Source organism: Pelodiscus sinensis, chromosome 9 (genome assembly GCF_049634645.1).
Source record: "Pelodiscus sinensis isolate JC-2024 chromosome 9, ASM4963464v1, whole genome shotgun sequence".
Taxonomy (NCBI): domain Eukaryota; kingdom Metazoa; phylum Chordata; order Testudines; family Trionychidae; genus Pelodiscus; species Pelodiscus sinensis.
In genome coordinates this window covers 28,431,708-28,438,880 of record NC_134719.1, presented here as the reverse complement: position 1 = coordinate 28,438,880, position 7,173 = coordinate 28,431,708, and the positions used below count along the sequence as shown (strand labels likewise).

The following is a 7,173-nucleotide window of genomic DNA, read 5'->3' as shown; positions in this document are numbered from 1 at the left end:
AGTAAATATTTGTTTGAATCATATGCAATGATCGGTGGTTTGGGGAAATGTCCAGAGTGGAGACTCTAACCCCTATGCTACATGAGCAGAGAAGAGTGAAAGGGGAGTCAATGAGGCCAGTTAGGCCTCAGGATAAAGAGAGTAGGAACGAGGATGATGATCTTTTTGCTAGCTAGTTCCACTGGGGCAGTGTATATGCCAGAAAAGTCCCCCACAATAGTGGTACCATTCCCTCTGCTTACATATGCACTATCATCAATATAACTTGACAGACTGAGACCATTTTTACGTCATCACATCAATAGTGTGATTTCAAGCTCTGAGAAAAATATTTACCCCTAGAAACTTCCATAATGGCTTTTTTTTCAGGGCTTATATATCTAGAACCCCTGGGTCAATTTGTTGCAAAAGTTAATCAGTAGTCCTATCCCAAACTATCTGGAGGCACATCAATTTAAAAAAAAAATTCCAATTAAGCATGTCAGTTTTAGGGGACTTGGATACACCCTCAAAGCAATGTCTGCTTTTCAAGGCACCCTAAACAACAAGCTAACCAGTTGTTGTAAGCGTACCCATTCTTCTATTTAAATCTAGTGCTTGCAGGCACTGAACTCCCTAAAGCAGGCATGTCCAAAGTCCGGCCCGCGGGCCAATTGCGGCCCGTGTTCCGGTTTAATACGGCCCCACAGGTAATTTGGCAATATCTATCTTTTATGGCCCCCAACGAATCCATATGTATTGAGATGAATACATTGTAAAATCTCAGTTAATGTCAGTTGGTCTAAATCAGTTATAAATATATTTGGACACAACATGTATACTTGGTGTTATGTTCCTGTTCATATTTTTTGAACTTAAAAGTTGACAGACAACCTTTATTACCAATAATATGTAATGTACTTTACAATTTTCCTGACATATATTTCAGCTTCTTGGATTTTTTTTTTCATCTGGCCTTCAGATATGAAAGGCAGAGTGATTTAACACCTGTTTAGATTTGTCATCCATGTGACGAAATGAAAAGTATGCTGTTTGCAATAAACTTTGCATAAAATAGTTAATTTGCATTTAATTGTAATGGTTCAAAGAATGTCAGGCAAAATGGTCGGCCCTCACGCATGTTCACTTCATCAAATCTGGCCCTCTTTGAAAAAAGTTTGGACACCCCTGCCCTAAAGGTTTCCCCTTTCCATTCTTCTCTTATAGAGAGTTGTGTTTGACTTCAGTTTATGGCTTTCCACACTATGAAGCAGCAGCATCAGAACCACAGCTCCTCCAGAGAGGTAATGGTGGAATTACTGTGGTATGAAGGTAGCTTGGAGGGAGGGAGAGCTGAGATAGCAGTGTGTGTTTGTGCATTTCACTGTATGAAAAGTTGGAGGGAGGAATGCATGTAGAGGTGAGGAATGAACCCAACTGTAGTCCCATAAAACTAAGGATGGCACAAGGCATCCACTCCGGCATGTAATGAACATACTTCCAGAAGAAAAGACAGTAAACTTGTGAGCTTTTTGCCAGAGGAGTAAATAATACAGCTATGAATTAAACCTTTGTACAACCAGCCCACTGATATATTGATGGCTGTCTTTTTCATTTTGTCAGTAATATGTGACTCTGTCCCTGCTGTAGTTTGCTGGGACTCAGCTGGATTAGATTACCAATGAATTACAGTTCACTTCAATGCAATTAGATCTAATGAGGTGCACATGGAGACTACTGGGGCCACCTTGTAACCACATGAGATGGTCTCTGTTATTTGGCATTTTATTCAATTGGTTTGACTTTTGCTTTTTGGTAACTCACATTCACAAAGAGTAGTTAATTTAGTTACCTGAATGTACCTGATTTGGAAAGTCTTTATAAAAGAAAATCATAGATAGGTGGTTTGAAGTGACTAAGTCACTAATATAGTTAAATTCTAGTGTGAGAACTTTATACTCCCCTTTAACATGGTGTAACTTAAAAGAAAATCCAAAGCCTTAAATCTGTGTATCAGGGTCTATGTAAGGGCTAAGGGTTCAGTTTCACAAGAAACAGAATTTCATTGTATCAGATTACACTGTAATAATGAAAATCAAGCAGAGACTCAAGTAAAATTCCTGAGGATAAGCAGACTTCCTACAAGCTAGTTAACTCTGTCTAGCTGCATTTAATGATTTTTGTACAATGATGTAAGGAAATGTTTGTGCTAACTATGGGCCAGATTCTTCAAAGAATCCTATTGAAGAAAAGGACTGAGGCCAGTCATTCCTGTGATTTGTAGTAGAAATGATTTATGTGCAGACCACCATGTTTAAAAATAATTACACCTAGAACACACTCAGGGTCCATAATGGTGATTTACTGGTGTATTTTAACAAGACACCTCCATAAAAGTGAATGCTATAGCAATTCAAGCACATCTGTGGGCACACTTGAACCCTTGTCACCCTGAAATGCGATGATACAGAGGCAGTGAAAGAAGACAAGCTACCACACAGCAGCATCCAAATTTTGATCACAGGGTCCTGTAACACACTCACTTAGGAGTGGAAGCATCACATAAGTCAAAGCTAGGTCCCAGAAGCAGGAAGAGAGACAGCTGGTTAAGCACTAGAGAAGAAAGGACCCTGAAGACCAATCAAAATATCATCTCAGCTGAACAAAAAAGTATGGGTCAACTGGCAGTTTGAAAATGTCAGAGGCTGGGGATCACCACTGACCACAAGGCATAACCTAATTTGAAATGAGTAGCATCAACTTAGAAATAGCTTGAAAGATGCTTTTTCTAAGCAGAGAGTAATGTTGAATAACTCACTACAGGTTGGACCTCCCTGGTCTCGGTCCCTTGGAACTTGACCATTCCTGAGCCAGGGAATTTGCTGGCTTAGGGAAGGTTCCCTACCACAGCCCCCTAGCCAATGACTTTCTCAGGGCTGCAAGGTTGAAATTTACAGGCTTGAAACTGTAAATTCGTAAGCCAAGAAGAACTGACCTTGTTTCCCAGAGATTTCAGTGGGAATTGCTGTTCTTCAGAGGAGTTGAATACAGGACTGCAATTGTGGCAAGTTGGGGGGGTCATCACTCCTCAACTTATAAGTTTGTTGACATAATCAAGTATTGTATTGTCTTGCCTTCTAGTCACAGAGGGAATTGAAATAGAAATTAACACTGCTGTATAGTTCAGAATTTTGTACAAGTCTATATTTGTATTACACAGAAAAGTCTATATTTGTATTACGCAGAACCACTGTCCTGAAGACAAAAATCAGGATCTTTCAGTTGACCTCTGACTTGTTTCCATGTACTAAGTCCCAGCGCTAGCCTACTTAAGTCTGGCTGAAGAAGAGGAGAACAGAGCCCCAAACTAACCTACATGAGGTGGAGAGGCATGACTGCCAGATTCAACTGTTTGGTTTCCTTTGCATCAGGAGTCAAGGGAAGACCAAGGTTTGAGGAACTAGAGACTTACTCCACACTGAACAGTGATCTGTCTAACTTGCAGTGGGACATCACAACTGTGAGTATGGTCTATAATACACTTGTTTAGATAGGGAAGGGTTGCAGCATGAACTAAGCCTGGCTCTGGGTGTGCACCGACAGGTAAAGGCTCTCACAGAGTTGAAAATGTGTCAGCACATTCAGGCATCCAAGAAGTTGTTACATTTGCAACATTTGATTGCTCATTGTAAATATATTTTGTTAAGTTAGCTTTGTAGAGCTCAGCCAATGGAACTGTGTGCATAAGCCTGTTTCCCTTAACAAGTATGAGTGACTGGTTTGCTCTGTGGAGCTTGAACATTTCTCTCTTTCACCAACAGAAGTTGTCTAATAAAAGTCAGGTAAGCATTTAGATTAGCTATGATGTCTGTGAAAAGCAGGTTGGGGGAGAGGGTATTTTTATTTTATTGAAAGGAGAGCTTTGTTTCACTAATACGGAGATTGAGTATAAGGATCTGAGTTTAGACTCGGTCGCGCAAACTTTACTGTCTGAATGTAGAACAAACCCAGCTGCAGCAATTGCACCAACACTGCCTATGTCCTAATATGACCATGAAGCCCAGAATCCTGATACCTGACTTCTAATGTCCTTTAGAGTTAATTAAATGTATTCCTTTTAATTTGGATAAAACCAATGGAGTATATATTTTACTACCTCTCACAAAGGTGATGAATATGGTTGTGTATTGGGAGTAGGGAAGTATTGCTCTGTTTCTTCTTGATTTCCTTGCTCCAAGATAGACTTTGAAAAGCAACAGCAGGTATAACTGAGTAGCTCTTTCCTTTCAGCTGTAAATCCATTGACACCCAGCATGTTCATGCCACCCTCTGAAAACTCTTTGATCTAGGCTATGCCACTGGCTGAATACTGTGCCCAGCTGGTCCTTGTGTCCCTCATCCTGCAGATATTGACATGTGCTAACTTTAAGGATGTGAGCAGCCTCACTGATTATACAGATAAATCTATATATTACAGATTTACTTTTAACATTTTTAGAGTATTAATCTACACTAAGCTCTGTTTAACCCTTCTAATCATGTTTCAATGATTCTATGTGCAAGCTTCATAGTTAAAACTGTCTGAGAACAACTACTATAATAGATCAAACATATCTCATCAGTCATTTTCCTGATATGGTATGATACTCACGAGTATTAATGATTCATTTTATGTGTCTAATTGTAATCCTTGAAAATGGTTGACACGTAAGAGTTGTTTTTTCAGAAGGCTATGTGCCTTGTGAGAGGAGATGAGACAAATGTACAACTTAACAGGAATTTGGATATGAATTCCTGGCTATGAATCACCATAAAGAACAATGTCTTCTTCCTAACTTGCTGTAAGAAACATATAAACTTCCTTCTGTTGATTGTATTTAATTTTTAAGATGGCAAAAGGTCCTTTTGTACTTTAAGGACATGTGACATCATAAATAATAATGAATTATTATCAGTGCCTTGGAATCAGACAAGGAAACAGCTAAGTTTCCTGGCCATTATATGAAATGAACAAGCTTTTTGTATTAAGTGCCAAACTGGACAGAGTTCAGATGTTAGCTACATTTATTTAAATGCATAAAATCCTGGTTCTTGTCACTAATGTGTGTGTTTGTTAATCCTTTTTCATTTTCCAAGCAAAATGGCTCTGGCCCTAGATACTCATAAACTGACATGGGTGGGGTATGGGAAGAAAGACTTTGTATTTCACTGTTAAAATTGAGGATTATATGGCAACTTAATTGCTTTAGGTATGGAGTATGTTGGCTTATTTTCCCACTGTATGTATTTGTATTTTTGTGACATTACAGTAGTGGCATGCAAAATGAAATAATTACTTTGACTATTGGAATGTATTATAACATACTGGTCTGTACACACTTTGAATCCATTGTTTATGAATGAGAACATCAATAATTACACTATATAGGCTAAAATTTTTTAGCCTAAGAGATATATTCCCTTAGCTTCAGGACATAAGCTAACCACTTTGAGATGAGCTAGGAAGAAACCATTCCTGTGAATTGGCTGTTTCATAAGTGTTCATTATTCAGGTTCTTGAACTGTCATCCAAAGCATCTGGTGCTGGCAACTGAAAGCCACAAAATACTGGACAAGATGGAGCACTGGTCTGATCAGGTATGGCTTTCTGTTGTTGTTCTTATTGTGTGGGTCTATTGTTTTATATGAAATACATTCCACATGTGTTAGTAGAAACCAGTTAGACTGATTATATGTTTGCCTATTAAAGGACAATACACAAATAAATGTACGGTGTAGTGGTTTGCATCTGAATTTATCTGAAGAAGTAGAGTCAGGAGAGGAGAGACTGTGGCGACCAGGGTCGGGAAAAAGGGAGGGGAGGAATGTCAAGGCCATCTGTTTCCTGTAGTACAAAACTCATGTAGGCATTGAGTGAATAGAATTTTAATCTATTTGGTAATGTAAATGTCTGTGTTTCAAAAATCTAAATTACTTCAATATTGAAGTTTTCACTGCAGGGGTTTTCTGCACTTTTGTTGTGTATATCTTAGTGCTAAGTTTTACTGTGTAGTGCTTCAGAATCAGATCTGGCAAAGCATTTAAGCACACAATAATCTCTTTGGCCTAGGTTCCCTGCTGATGTTCAAGACTTCTGGGAATTCACCACCCTGGGGCAAAGCTTAGCTGGGACAAGGCTGAAAAATTCAGCTCCTATACAAAACTGCATCCCATGTATGATCACTTAGCGACCATAGCCAATTATCATAATTTACAGCATGCCCTAGGTTGATGTAAAGTACATCATGGCTGGATCATCTTGGCCCTCTCCTCCCCAGCCCACTCAGTCTAGAGAGAATCTGGTCCATCAGGTTTAATGAAACTACTCATGTGCTTAAAGTTAAGTTTGTGCTTAAATGTCTTTCTGAATTGGAGCACCCAATGAATAAACAGTATAAAAGGCTCTCATTTAAAATTTATCAGAGAATGGCTGACTCTGTTTTTGATCAAACATTGGGTGCCTTCTGACCTACTGGATTCCAGAAGCTTTTAGATATTGCAAAAGTATTTTGCTTCTTGTGTACCAAGGTGCAGTCCAATGAATGGACAGCTTGAATTACTAGTCAGGGTCAGTTTTGGAGGCCTGAACAAAAGGAATGTGTGTGAGTTGTAGCATTAGCTGAGAGTAACTTACCCGAGGTCTCCAAACCAGTTATATCAGATAGGCTACGTCTACACTGGCCCCAAATTCCGGAAAAGGGATGCAAAGCAGGTAAGTCAGCTTAGGGAAATCCGTGGGGGATTTAAATATCCCCCGCGGATTTAAATAAACATGTCCGCCGCTTTTTTCCCGGCTTGGGGCAAAGCCGGAAAAAAGCATCTAGCCTGGCGTGATCCTCCGGAATAAAGCCTGAAGGTAGGAATAAGAGATCCTCCGGAAAAGGGCTTTATTCCGTAGGATCGCGCCAGTCTAGACGCTTTTTTCCGGCTTTTCCCCAAGCCAGAAAAAAAGCGGCGGACATGTTTATTTAAATCTGCGGGGGATATTTAAATCCCCTGCGGATTTCCCTATGCTGACTTACCTGCTTTGCATCCCTTTTCCGGAATTTGGGGCCAGTGTAGACGTAGCCACTTGCTTTGTGTACTTTCTTAATCTAAATTATGAAATAATCATTCCTAATTTGAACTAGTATAATTAACATATATCTTAGATTG

General features: G+C 39.4%; 1 long non-coding RNA gene across 1 annotated transcript; it reads left to right on the top strand.

Annotated features, from left to right (window-relative positions):
- Positions 1–3,331: 3,331 nt before the first annotated feature.
- On the top strand, positions 3,332–6,579 carry LOC142830663 (uncharacterized). Its single transcript, XR_012906105.1, has 3 exons — positions 3,332–3,499; positions 5,532–5,616; positions 6,089–6,579. It is a non-coding gene; the product is annotated as an uncharacterized LOC142830663 (long non-coding RNA).
- The last annotated feature ends 594 nt before the right edge of the window (positions 6,580–7,173 follow it).